This window comes from Zingiber officinale, chromosome 2A (assembly GCF_018446385.1).
Source record: "Zingiber officinale cultivar Zhangliang chromosome 2A, Zo_v1.1, whole genome shotgun sequence".
NCBI classification, from domain to species: domain Eukaryota; kingdom Viridiplantae; phylum Streptophyta; class Magnoliopsida; order Zingiberales; family Zingiberaceae; genus Zingiber; species Zingiber officinale.
In genome coordinates, this window is record NC_055988.1 from 48,295,214 (window position 1) to 48,310,055 (window position 14,842).

The 14,842-nt window shown below is 36.2% G+C and overlaps 1 non-coding gene across 1 annotated transcript; it reads right to left on the bottom strand.

Annotated features, from left to right (window-relative positions):
* Positions 1–7,333: 7,333 nt before the first annotated feature.
* Positions 7,334–7,439, bottom strand: LOC122044693. Its single transcript, XR_006129713.1, has one exon. It is a non-coding gene; the product is annotated as a small nucleolar RNA R71 (small nucleolar RNA).
* Between the last annotated feature and the right edge of the window lie 7,403 nt (positions 7,440–14,842).

Here is a 14,842-nt window from a genome sequence, read left to right on the forward strand (position 1 = left end):
TCTTCGTATATCTTCAAATAATAAATCTCCATCGTTGAAATTTCAACAAGATGGAAATTGAAATATTAGGAATCATCAGGTAAAACTAGATTGAGATTTTAGAATTATAGGTGGAGCATCTTGGCTTGGTGATTTCTATTTATTTGGAGAGAGATATTTGATAGATAGAGCCCACAGTTTATAGAATATTTAATTATAAAATCTAAGATATTTGATTGATAATATGGATATTATATCATAAATATTTATTTTTATTATGAATGCTCTTAAGACACTCACATTAGTTTGACTACGTTAATATATATACCAAAAACTCCTTAAATTAACACGTCTCTTTTATTAACATTTATTAACCTTCATTTTAACTTTAACATTATTATTGATGAGTTTCAATATCCATTCATTCATTTTTAAGCTTTATACTCAACTTTTATTTTTTTTTCTTAATTTTATTATTATAAAATATACTTATTAACAACGTTTGGAAATTTGAAGGTTGTTAATATAATGGTGTCATAATACCCACATTAATTGTAATACAATTTAAGTATTATAACACATTCATATATTAACCGGATACTCTTATTAATAAAAAAAAAACTACTTGATTTTAAACTAAGACAATTTTATGGGAATAATAATATCTTCTTCATTAATAAAAAAAATTACTTGATTTTAGACTAAGACAATTTTATTGGAATAATACTATCTTCTTCAATCTTAATCTATTTTTAGTTTCAACCATATTATATAAGTTATGAGATTACTGTTATAAGAATATTTTCATAAATAAAAATATATTGAAATGGGATGAAATATTATTTTACTAACAAAAAAATAAAAAAAAACTTTTTTGATTTCAATAAAAAATATATTCTTTTGATTTTTGACATAGGTACAATAATAATTAAATCTATATATCTTCCTCCCTACTCTACTATACATCTTTGTCCCAATATAAATCTTTATCCCAATTAAATATCAGAATTATATCCTTATTTATATTTAAATAAATTTTATTTTATCATTATAAATTAATCTTTTCTCTTAATTAATTTATGTATTCATTATAATTTTATATTATTTAATTGAAAATATTTATTGATCATATAAACATATATATTTATATCATCTTAAATAAGTTTTTAAAAATTTTCTATCATTTAATATAAATTTGACAGCTATACAAATTAAATATAACCTGAACAAATTTAAGAGAGGGTAAGAATGGGCCAATTTATAATGAACACAAGGAATCAATTAAATGCAATTCTCTTTGTTTATTTATTCCTTGTAAATAAATTTTCAAAAAAACAAGTCCTCACAGTCAGAAATGAATAAGGAAGCTGGCAGCCCAACCCTGACATAACGCTTTCAAAAGTGTGCTTGATGCTTGTTTTACACGTTAGTTCAGAGGTAAGGGAGAAAGCTACTGTGCAAACCGGTTAAATGTTATCCTGACGGTATCGTGCGACTGTTCCACATCACTAAGGAGGAATAGATCAGATAATTAAAATTAAACATTAATTTTTCGATTTTTACTGAGATTCGACTGTTACTTATTTCTATAAATTTATCATGTGAGCAGATAGTAAGGAAGGAAGGCGACATTGAAGCAAGCAGATGTAGTTAATTAAGGTAAAAATAAATAAAAAGGCGTCCATATAAATTCTAAGATGGACGTTCCTTTTTTCAATTGAAATTGATTAAACATCTTATTTAAAATCAACTATTTATTTATTTTTTTCAATCCAACTATTTGATTAATTCTGGAATGATGAGTTTGGTCTTATAAAAAATTTCTATCTGTATCAAAATAAATTAAAAATTAATCATGAAGATTCATCCAGATACTCAGTGTTCTTAAGTCTGCTTTTCACTAGAGGAAAAATATCCAATAATAAATTGTATTCAAATCTTAAATCACTTTGTTATTTATTAGAGGGTGTACTCATTACATTATTACCCAAAAAAAAAAAACTATTCAAAATATCCTTAGACCGAATTTTAAGATTTAAATTATGTAGCTAGTAGATAGTTGCTACAATATGTAGCTATTACTAACTGCTACCAAATATAACAATTGATTGCTAGCCGCTATAATAATATCATTATCTCTTTATTTTGCTTGTTGAAGAATGATAATATGATTAAAATAGTATTTCAATAAATCCTGAACAATAAAACAAACTAAGGGAGCTCTAAGACGTTATTACTTTTCAAATGTACATTATTTGACATGATTGATTGTAGAAAAATTAGTAATAAATTGCTACACATTATAGCAGTTATCTACTAACTTTTACCATACTATTATTATCTTAGATTGATTTTACATATTGGAAGTGATAATCTAGTTAAAATAATATTTCAATAAGCAAAACAAACTAAGGGAACTACATAACACATACTACATTTCAAATGAATATTTTCTAATCATGATTGATTGTGTAGAAGTTAGCAGCTGGTACTAGCTTATACAACAATGTCATTATCTTATGTTAATTCTGCTTATTAGAGAGTGACAATCTAGTTAAAATAATATTTCAATGAGCAAAACAAACTAATTCTCCATGACTCCCATTATATTTCAAATCAATATATTATTTGATCATAATTGATTGTGTAGAAACTAACAGGTAGTTGTTACAATGTGTACAACAGTGTCATTATTGATTTTGCTTATTGGGAAGTGATAACTTTGTTAAAATAATATTTCAATAAGCAAAATAAATTAAAGGGACTCCATGACACTCGCTATATTTTAAATGAACATGATTTAATGACTGACTTTATAGAAGTTAGCAAGTAGCACTGTTGATTCTAAAACATGAAATATAGAAATATGAAATCTGTAAAAAACTCAGTGGTATCTTACAGTAGATCTTGATCTTCGCTTATTGTCGGAAGAATTATCACAAACAAATCGGAAAGCTTTTCAAGATTTACAAACCAAATCCAATAGAGGTATGTTCTTCTTTGTCAATTATTTGCTCACCACCTCTACCTTTCGATTCCTTAGATGCCTCTTATATAAAGGAAAGTGACAATAATGTCTCTCATAAAGGAGGAAGATGAAGGGTCACTAATAATGGAGGAAGATGAAGGTAAGGAGGCACCCTTTCATCTTCGTAACTCTTACATCTCTCACTCATCCAAGTCAATCCATAAATGTTAACTAGTTACAAAGACCATGTAAGTCACATAAACTATATTATAATCAAGTCACAAAGACCAGAACAAAACACTAATTAGTCACAAAGACCAAATAAGAATATCCAATCCATACTTTAGAGAAAATGGTCCGTGCGATAATAAGCACACTGACCAATTATTGCTAAGAAGATTGTTACATCTTACATAACTACTCTATAGAACGAATAAGAGATATCAATAACTTACCTTTATCCCAGATTAAATTATTTTTATTTATATCAATATGAATATATCTAATATCTTATAATGACTATTATGTTAAGAACATGTTCTATATTTAAATATTCACAAACATTTCTACACACAATTGAAATGGGTTGACCTGTGAATAACATCAAAAGATGTAAATCTATTTATTATTCTTTTTTTAGTTAGAATCTATTCATTTTAATTAGTCTTTTTTCTAGTTATGCTCTATAGACCGAATCACCCATAGCTAATAGGAAACATGCTAAAGTAGTAGACGCTGATCAGAACTTCAAGTAGACAACTAAGTATTCACTTAGGGTAAGATTAAGATTAACTTAGGATCTCAAGGGTCACACATAGAAGAGAAGTAGGGATCCATTCTCCTACTACTCTTATTGTTGCCATATCACACGTGGTATGAATCACATACTATAATTTTTTTCTTTATTAGAAAGAGCACATATTTTTCTCAAAATTTAATATCGTACATATTTTGATCTAGACATACCTAAAGTCTAATCCTAAATTTAACATATGAATTCCAATATGGTCTTAAGTAGATTTAATAAATGGTGGGTTTATTTATTTTGATTATTACATAAATAATCTCATCTTGACACAATTATCAAGATGACCTTAACTTATAGGTATGTCTCTATTCATAGTTACATAAGTTGTCTCATAAGTAATGATCTTACCTCTATCTATACTTATTGTCCATGTGAGTGGACCAATCTTAACTTGTCAATGCATATATCAAGACTTTAATCCAAAATGTAACAACATATACATTGAATAGATCATGACATTTTATAACATGTTACATTTTACGAAGGCACAAATACTTCCTATATCCTTGAAATGCCACTTTAGTCAATCAGCTTAGTAAAAAGATCTGCAAGCATATTATATGTAGGGATATACTGTTGGATCGAGATGCACTAGAGGGGGGGGTGAATAGCGCTCATGACTTTTACTTTTCGTATCGAAAAATCAACGAGTAACGCAGCAGAAATAAAGTAAACAAGAACAATCGCAAACACCAACGATTTACTTGGTTCGGAGCCTGTGGCGACTCCTACTCCAAGGCCCACGCTCGTTGAGCGTTTACTTTGGGCAACAATTATAATCAAGCAAATATTACAAGAGGAATATTACAATTTAACTGAACTAAAATTATACCAACAATAGGAATTTGAAATTCGCAACTTCGGGTCACCAGGGTCTTGTTATGGTTCAGTCAGATCGTCTTGTTAGCAGTAAACAGTTGAAAGATGCTCAGAAAGTGATTGTTTAAATTGTTGGTCGAGACCTCCTTATAAAACCCATTGAGGGTGCCTTCAACCTCCTTGAGGGCGCCCTCAACTTCGCCGATTCCACAGCAAAGATAAGGGCCGAAGAAGTTGCCACTCATCCTCTTGAAGGCGCCTCCAATGCTATGGAGGGCGCCTTCAAGCCCATCCGAGGTGCCTCAGCACTCCTTGAGGGCGCCTCCAGCTTGACTTCGCGCGCTCCTTCTTCCAAAGCATCTGAGGCACCTCCAAGCTCCATGGAGGCGCCCTGAACACTGTTCATCCCGGGATTTAAGCTCTTTGTTCGTCCTGCAAGCTACGTTAGTCCACAAAACAACAGCATATCCTTGATGTGCGTAAATATTATCATCATTTATGCATGTTTTAACGCACATTCACTTGCTTTATACGTATATGTTCTTTGCATGATCGTCTCTTTTATCATGTACTCATCATAAATACTCTTTTGTTCAGATATATGCTCTTTGTTTGGTTTTGTGTTGACAGGGACAACTTTCGAAGAAAAAATAGCGATTGTCGATGCACCGGAACGAGGCAGAGAACACGGTCGTGCAACCTCGCATGACCGTGTGACCAAACAGAAGAAGAGCAGTGCATGGCCGTGCAAGTCGTGCGGCCAAATAGAGACGGATCCTTGCATGGTCGTGCAATCCTATATGGCCGTGCCCCCCACAACCACAGCCAAGCAATCCACGGTCGTGCAATCCCGCACGACCGTGTCCCAGGAGCCGAGCCCCAGATCCACACGGCCGTGCCAATTTGCATGACCGTACAGCATGACCAGAGACAAAAGAAGGCATGGCTGCGGCACATCTGCACGGTCGTGGAGCGCGACCAGAGGCAAAAGAAGGCATGGCCGTGCCACATCCACACGACCGTTCCGCTGTAGCCATGCCCTAGCCTCTAAAAGGGTTCTAACCCTTCTCCTCGGGGAGGGGGGGGGGGATGAGCCGCCAAAGAGAGAATCACCTTAGTGTCGTTCCACGCCATCCAGGACCTTCGTCCAGCGACCCTTCATCACCACATTAACTCCAGAAGCAAAGGATTAGATCCGAAGATCACTCGTCGTCGTTGGATAAGTATCTTTTCTCTTTCTCTCTTCTTGTTTGAGGATTGTATGCTTAATTATATTATGTCTTCGGGTTTTTCTTCGGCATCTATGGAGTAGATTCCTTGTTCTAGGATTAGGGAGTAGTTGTGGATTGGTTTTGATGTAAGACCCATATTTATGCCTCTATGCATTGGATGATTTTGCTTGCTTTGTTTCAACTACTATGCATGAGACTTGCTGCTTGATTTCCATATCATATTGATTGATTGTGTAGGAATTGCTAACCTCGTAGAGAGAGTATCTTAGATCATATACCTGAGGGGCCCTAGTGACAGGGGTAACCCGTTCATGGACATCTAGAGTACTTCCTTGAAAATGGAGGTAACTTCTCCATAAGGAAGTAAGAGACCAGACCAAGCCCTTATGTTTATCCTTAATGACACCAATTAGAGTTGCGTTCTTGTGATCTACCGAGGCGCCCTAATGACAGGGGTTAATCGTAACATAATTTCACAGGGATCTTGTTTATTTAGTGCTTAAGAATGGTTGCTTTAGCTTCCGGCAAATGCATGTCGATGGACAATGTGTAAAGGATAGAATGTGATACATTAATACCACCATAATGAAACCGAACTCCTAGAACTCTTCATAAACCAAGTTAATTATTCTCTCTTCACTAATTCTTGTTTCCGTTTCCCAATCTCTTTTCTTTAGAAAACTTACAACCTTCGGTAGTTTAGCTAATCCTAAGTGAATCATTGCTAGTGCTTATAACCAGTTCTCGTGGGATCGATAATCTTTATTACTGACGATGAATCCGTGCACTTGCGGAATCGTAACAAGTTTTTAGTGCCGTTGCCGGGGGCTGCGTTTATAACATTAGCAAAAATCATATTAGATTAGACTAGACTTTGTTTTTTTTCCTATATCTTTCCTTTTTCTAATATTCTACATTTTAGAGATAAATAGATTTATTTTTATTTTTCTTTATTTTCTGCATTTTTTTAAAAACAACTAAAAAAAATAATATTATTTCAACTCTCTTCTTTACTATATTCCATATCTTGTTTTTGCATGCGAAGAGCTAATCTTTCAGGACAACTTCTATCGTTCGATCCAGAGATTGATAGGACTTTCTTGAGAAGAAGAAACTTACAAAAACCATTTCAAGCCGCACAAGAATCTTCAGAAATGGCTGACAAACTGTTGAAGGATTACGCAACACCTTATGCATGAGGGGTTTGGTCTAGCATTACTCGACCACCAATCGAAGCTAACAATTTTGAAATCAAGCCTGCAGTAATCCACATGGTTTAGCAAAATTAATTTGGAGGAGGACCGCATGATGATCCAAACCATCACTTAGAGATTTTCTATGAGATTTGTGGTACTATGAAAGTGAATGGGGTTCCTCTAAAATCAGTACGGTTACATATTTTTGGATTCTCCCTGAAAGACAGAGCCAAGCAGTGGCTAAATTCTCTTCCAGCAAACAACATAACGTCTTGGGAGCAGTGTGAGCAGAAATTTCTGGAAAAATTCTACTCGCCAAGCAAAACTGTCCACATGAGGAATTTGATCGCAAGCTTCAAACAGATAGAGTCAGAATTATTATTTGAAGCCTGGGATAGGTTCAAAAGTATACTGAGACAGTGCCCCCATCATGGCCTTGAGAAATGGTTGATTCTACACATATTCTAAAATGGAATCAACTATCATATGAAGGTATCCCTTGATTCTACAGCAGGAGGAGCAGTAATGAACAAGAGCCTTGATGAAGTTGAAGAGATCATAGAGAATGTGGCACAGAACCACCATTAGTGGGAAACTGAAATATCTAGTGGTTCTTTCTCAGGAAATCCAATAAAGGTGTTATGAAAATTCGACGTAGATGCAGTCACACTCATGTCTGCAAAACTAGACGCTCTGACCAAGAAGCTTGAGGCCATGGGGAACAACACGACCAATGCAATAGTATGTGTTTGTGAAACTTGCGGAAGTACAGATCACGCTCAAGATACTTGCCCCTTAGGGCCAATACAAGCACAGATAAACATGCGATGCAATAGTCAGTTACAACCAAAAGCAAAACAATTTGTACTCCAACACATACAACCCTGGATGGAGGAACCACCCAAATTTTTCGTACTGGAATAATCAGGACCAAGAACCAGCGAAACAAAGCTATCAACCTGGGCAACAGAGCTACCCATCTGGACAACAGACTTATCAACAACAACAACCTTCACAACTGTCCAGAATCGAAAAAATGCTAGAAGAAGCTCTCTCAAAGCAAAAAGAGATGAAGAATGAGATCAAGCAATTAACTCAAAGACTGGGAAATTCTGAAAAACATCAGAAGATGCAAGACAGCTAGATAGCCTAGATAGCCCAGTCTTTCTCAAGAGCACAGGGAACATTTCTAAGAAAGCTCGATATCAACCCAGTGGAGCACTGCAACTGCATCGAGCTGAGGAGCGGACGAACTTTGGGAGACCCCCAAACCACTACTCAGAAAGGACTTGACTCAGAGGAAGAGCCCTCTCCCCTAGTGCCTAATCAGATCCAAAATAGGGATAGAGAGGAGATCACCAAGAAAGTTAAAGGAACTCTTCAAATTCCCCCACAAAATCAGATAATTCCTTAACCTCAAAAACTGATAACATCCCAAAAGGATGAAGAGTTCAACCGATTCCTGAAGAAGATTAAGGAAATTTGTGTAGAAGTACCATTGATTGATGCACTGCACCAAATGTCGAAGTTCGTAAAATTTTTAAAGGATATTTTATCTAACAGGAGGTAGAAGGGCGACTTCGAGACCATAGCATTAACAGAAAACTGCAACACTCTACTTATGGTAAATATTCCACCGAAATTTCAGGATCTAGGGAGTTTTTCCATACCTTGTAAAATTGGTTCTGAACTCATATAGAAAGCTTTTTGCAACTTGGGAGCCAGCGTCAACCTACTTCCATACTCGTTATGCAAGAACCTAGGACTCCAGAACATTAAACTAACTACTATGACATTACAATTAGCTGACCATTCATGTAGACACCCAATGAGAATAGTGGAAGACGTGCAAGTAAAAGTAGGCAGATGCATCATTCCTATAGATTTTATTGTCCTGGATATGGAGGAGGATCCCAAGATACCAATCATCCTTGGGAGACCATTCCTTGCCACCGCTGGAGCTCTCATTGATGTGAAAAGTCATAAGTTATCCTTGGAGATCGACAAAGAAAGGTTAGAATTTGATTTATCTGATTCTTCTAACTGCGACCCCTCTTCTCAGGGAAATGCTAGCAAGATGAACATACACAAAGTTGAGGAATGCAGTTTCCAAGAGAGGTCCCCTCCAGCGAGCAATAAGAAGTACATTTGTCCTGCACGAGTGAAACTAAAGGTGCTGACTTGAGCATTAACCCTAGGAGGAGAGTCGTGCTTCCATGGGTTTAGTCCACACTAACTAAAACGGGGTCGAGCTAAATACCTAAAACAAGCACTTCTTGGGAGGCAACCCAAGGGTTTTTCATTTTAGTTCATCATTTCGTTTATCGTTTTATTTCTCTAGTAAGTTCAAGTCGAGTACTTTTATTATTTCTTTATTTTTGGGTATTCATTTTCAGGACGTGCATAGCCTCTACGAGCTGGTCATGAGCATTTCATGGGTGTGGAGACGTCAGAGGAACCAAAATGGCGAAAGGTGAGTCACCATGCGCTTAAGGGAGTCGGTCGTGTGAGCCCACACGGCCGTCCGAAGCCGACAGAGGGACAAAGGGCATTGGCCGTGCAACCTTGCATGGCCGTGTGGCCTGTGCAGAGAAGAGAAAGACACCGGTCATGCCAATTGGCACGACCGTGCAAGAAGACCAGCGGAGAAAGAAACAATATCCGTGCCAATTGGCACGGTCGTGCGATCAATGCAGAGAAGAAGAAGACACGGGCTGTGCCAACCGACACGACCGTGCGACTTTGGCCGAGGGGAGAAGAGAGGGGGCCATGCCAATTGGCACGACCATGCAGAAAAACCTACCTACCCGGCCATGTCTATAAGACATGGCCGTGCCCCTACCCGTGTGCGCCTCCCACCCCTCTAAAAATCCCTAATTCCCATCTCCTTCTCTCCCAAAAGTTTTCTCCTCCCCACTACACCTCATCAACCCTAATCCTTACCCCTAGAGTTCATCTTTACTTAGATCTATATCTAGATCTAACATTTTTTCAAGCCACAAATCCGGAAAGAGAGAAGCAACTCCCCTATTTTCCTTCCTTCTCCTCCGCTCCCATCCTCAAGATCCATCTCCACAAGAAATTCCTCAAATCCTTGCACATCATGTCACAAATCTTGAAGAAACTTCGTTGAGGAAGTGGTGGATCTGGCGAAGGAGATGCGCGGGGAGGCAACAAAGGCAAAGGGAAAGTTTATTCTTCAAAAGGCAAAGGAAAAAGGGTGGCGCGCGACGAAGGTAATGAAAATTAGTTTAATATTATTTTTAGAAATCATGAACATAAAGCTAGATATGATATCCTTGTCGCTAGAAAAATTATATGCACTAGATATATGGATCCCACTACTTTGGATATGCTAGGAATTATAGATGACGTAGATTGGATGATTAGTTCTTTAGACTGAAATGATATTTTGTACGCTCATTCACCAACTTACCCCCGTCTAGTCCTTGAATTTTTGAGCTTAATTGATGTTAAGTTTTTATCTGAGGATGACTACGTAGGGGTCATAACTTTTAGGATGATGAATAAAGAAGTTTGGTGGACTTTTAGTGATTTTAATAATTATTTTAGTTTACCTATTGGTGGTGCCCATAGATTTGATGATGAGATTAAATGGAATGAATTTTGGACGTCAATAACCGGATCAAAGGAATCTTACGAACCCTCTAGAACTAAGGCATCCCGCATGCAAAACCTGACCTTTAGATACCTTCACCGAGTGATGAGCAAAATGATCTTTGGTCGAGGAGAGAGTGATGGGGTGGTTAGAAAGGTAGAGCTCTATTCTCTTTGGGCGATGTTGGATAAAGTGGATTTTGATTCCGGATCTCATTTCTTACAAAATTTGTTGAGAGCAGCTAAAGCATCTTCGAGGATGATAGTGTTTGGTGGATTGATCACCCAAATAACATTCAATCTGGGTTGTGAGCTTGATGGATTAGAGGTCATTCATGGTAATGACAAGATCGACATTGATTCTTGTCTTGCAATGAAGATGATTTGTTAGGATGATAATGGGTTTGCCTTCCCTAGGAACAATGGTTTTCCATTACCCCTTCCTTACCCCGAGCGCACTTCAGTTTGCAACCCCACGAACTGGGTGATTACTGACTTAATCCTCGAAATTATTCCCTCCATTATAGAAGAAACTGAGTGCCACCAGGAGCCCTCATTATCAGGATTCCCGCAACCTTCCGGATATCCGGAACCTCCTAGACACTCTTTTGCCTATAGTACGGGACATTCTAGATTTGATTTTTCTGACTTCCGTGTCTCCTTAGACTTCCTTCATAAGAAGCAAAATACCCAACAATGATTGTTGGAGGGTCGTTTCAAGTTATTTGATGTCCAGTTTAGGGAGGTACAAGATCATTTTCAGTTTACTAGGGATTTCCATAGTCAAGTGTCAGGGTTCGTTCAGGACTATGAGGTTGACTAGGAAAGAATGAGGAATTTTATGGATAATATGGATATTACTAGACAACAAGTAGATGCCCTTTATCAATATCATCAACACCTTGGCCATCTTCCTGGTATGCCTAGATTTCCCTCCGGCACACATCGGGGACCCCCTTATTCCCCACCCCTGGCACCGTATTGATTTCATCAGGATGATGAAAATTCTAAGTCTGGGGGGTGGGGGGGTGTTGTGTCTGCACAACCTGAGTCGAGTCGAGTTTTTCTTTTCTTTCTATATATTTTATTAGTCTGCTTTGTTTATTCACATTTTATTAGTTTCATATTTCTATTTGCATCTTATTTGCACTTTTTTACTTAAAAAAATATAAAAAAGGTTTTGAGGCATATTTGAGAACATTAAATCTTCTACTTTTTCTGCTACTTGTCCAATAGCAAAATGACTAGCATTTTCTTAGTTCATGTGTTGTCAAGATAGTGTTAGTATGTTTGGTGTATCTCCTTTTTCTATCTTGAGTAGCATGAAATAAGCTAAGTATTGTATGGAGTTTGGTATAAGTCATGGCCTAACCTTAAGGATCTTATTTTCACTACACTTAAGTACTTAAGCTTGAATAGTAGAAATATTTTTGAAATAGTTATGATTCATCCAAATTATTTAGTACTTTTATTCCCATGGTGATTCCTTATTTACATTTTCATTACTAGATGACCTTGAATCATGGAAGCTCATTTGGAAAAATCTAAATCCCAACATATGAATCTCGCATTTGTGATTAGTGCTACACCTCTTTAGTACCAAAAAAAAAATTGAATAAGGGATAAAAAATAGTTGTCGTGAGTGGAAACTAGCAATTCACCCCTTTGAGACCGAGTTAGGTTACTGGGGAAATGAATGTTATGTTTCTCTTGATTCCTAGTAGTATCCTTTGAGACTTTGTGTAATTTAAGGAAAACGAACCAAGTGTGTGGCAGGTAAGTGCCTATCATCGGGAACATTAGGAACTCAATTGTATGTCGACTTAACTAAGACAGAGAATTGAAATTTGAAGAGTTTGAGTTACTTATTGCACCGAGCACAAAGAACTTATGATTAGGTCATACTCAGGTTACTCCACAATCGTGCTTATCAATGAAACAAGTTGATAGAGTTAGGCGAATGCACTAGGGATTATGAAACACTGTAGGAGCTCATGAACATAGTTTGCAGCGTTTTACTTGAGGACAAGCAAAGGTTCAAGTATGGGGGTGCGATGTGTGTAAATATTATGATGGTTTATGCATGTTTTAATGCACATTCACTTGCTTTATACGTATATATTCTTTGCATGATCGTCTCTTTTATCATGTACTCATCATAAATACTCTTTTGTTCGGATATATACTCTTTGTTTGGTTTTGTGTTGACAAAAATAACTTTCAGAGCAAAAACAACGATTGTAGATGTACCGGAACAAGGCAAAGAACACGACCATGTAACCTTGCACGGCCGTGTAGCTAAACAGAAGAAGAGCAGTGCACGACCATGCAACTCTTGCATGCCTGTGCGGCCAAACAGAGACGGATCCTTGCATGTGTTAGAGTGTATACTGAAAGCCTAAGCTTTTGTAAACATTTATTTTGAATAAAGAATCACATTTGGTCATATTGTCTACATTTAGTTGTAGTTGTTCAATTAATTTATATTGTAGATAACATAGTATGTGGTGCTACATATAGAAGATGATGTTATCAGTACCTTATAAATTATAAACAGTAGCTCACGACCAAAATGGAAAGGAACAAACCATTGGAAGGTCATAGTGTAATTAGGAATTAGTTATTATGGAAGTGTGTGCTCTTAATCCTAATATAATAACAAGCATATATATTTGATATTTATTTCTTTAATTTATCAATGGGTGAAATTTAGTTTGATAAATCAATAAGCCCGATAAGTTGGGAAATGATATCACTTATAGTGTGTGTTATTGATTATAGAAGGAAACTGTGTCCTAGAAATCTAGGTTGATAATGTCCCCAAGATGAGCTCATAAGGATTGTCATGTTAAACCCTACAAGTGGACTCAGTCCGACATGATAATAAGGTTGAGTGGTACTATTCTTGGATTAATATATTAATTAAATGAGTTGTCAGTAACTCACTTAATTAGTGGACATTCGACATCTTAAACACAGGGAGACTAACACACTCATAATAATAAGGAGCCCAAAAATGTAATTTAGGATTGGTGTGGTAGTTCAATAATAGTTCTCTAGTGGAATGAATTATTATTGATAAAATTAAGTTGTATGTTCGGGGCGAACACGGGATGCTTAATTTTAACGGGAGACCAAAACCAATTCCTCCTCTCGGTCCCTATCGTAGCCTCTTATTTATAGAGTACTATACCCACCTATACCCACCTTCATACCCATGATATAGGAGCCGACCAAACTAGCTTGTGGATCAAGCTAGGGCCGGCCAAGCCTTGGTTCATGGGTGGGCGACCCTAGCTTGAACCCAAGCTTAGGTAGCCGGCCCCCATTAAATTAAAAAGAATTTTAATTTTAAAATTTTCTTATGTGAAAGATATAATTTATTGGAGAGATTAAAAACTAAAATATCTCTTTTAAGAGGATCTACAAAAGATTAAAGAAAGAGATTAGATTTCTTTCCTTATTTGTAGATTGGAAAGATATTTTATTTTTCTTCTTTATAAATTATTCACATGTAGAAAAATTAAAATTATAGAAATTTCTTTTTATCAACCATGAAGGGATTTTAAAGGGAAATTTTATTTTTTAAAATTTCCGAAGACAAATAAGGAATTTTAATTGTTGATTGAAATTGCCTTGTTTGCTCTTATTGAGGTGGCCAGCCATGATATAATTGATTAGGAAATTTTATTTAATTTTTCTTAATTAATTATTGTCAAGGAAAGTTAAGGAAATTTTATTGTAATTATATTTTCTTATTTACCAAAGCTAAGGAATATAAAAGAGGGGGTTGGGGTGCCTTCATGAGAGACAACCTCTATTATTCTCTCCCTCTTTTTCCTTGGTGTTGTGGCCAGCCATCCTCTCTCCCTCTCTTCCTCTTTGTGGTGTCCGGATACTACTTGGAGAAGAAGAAGAAGAAGGAAGAAGAAGAAGGTGCTAGGTGGTCCTCATCTTGGAAGATCGTTGCCCACACAACATCCGAGGTTAGAAGAGGAATACGGCAGAAGATCAAGAGGTCTTTCTAAAAGGTATAACTAGTATTTTTCCTTTCCGCATCATACTAGTTATTTTTGGAAATAATACCAAATACAAGAGGCATACGATTCTAGTATTTCGAATTTGTTTTCGATGTTGTGTTCTTTTATTTTTTCTTTTCCTTGTGATTTGATTGTTCTTTTCGGTTGGCCTAAAGTTATTTAAGGAAATTAAATATTAACTT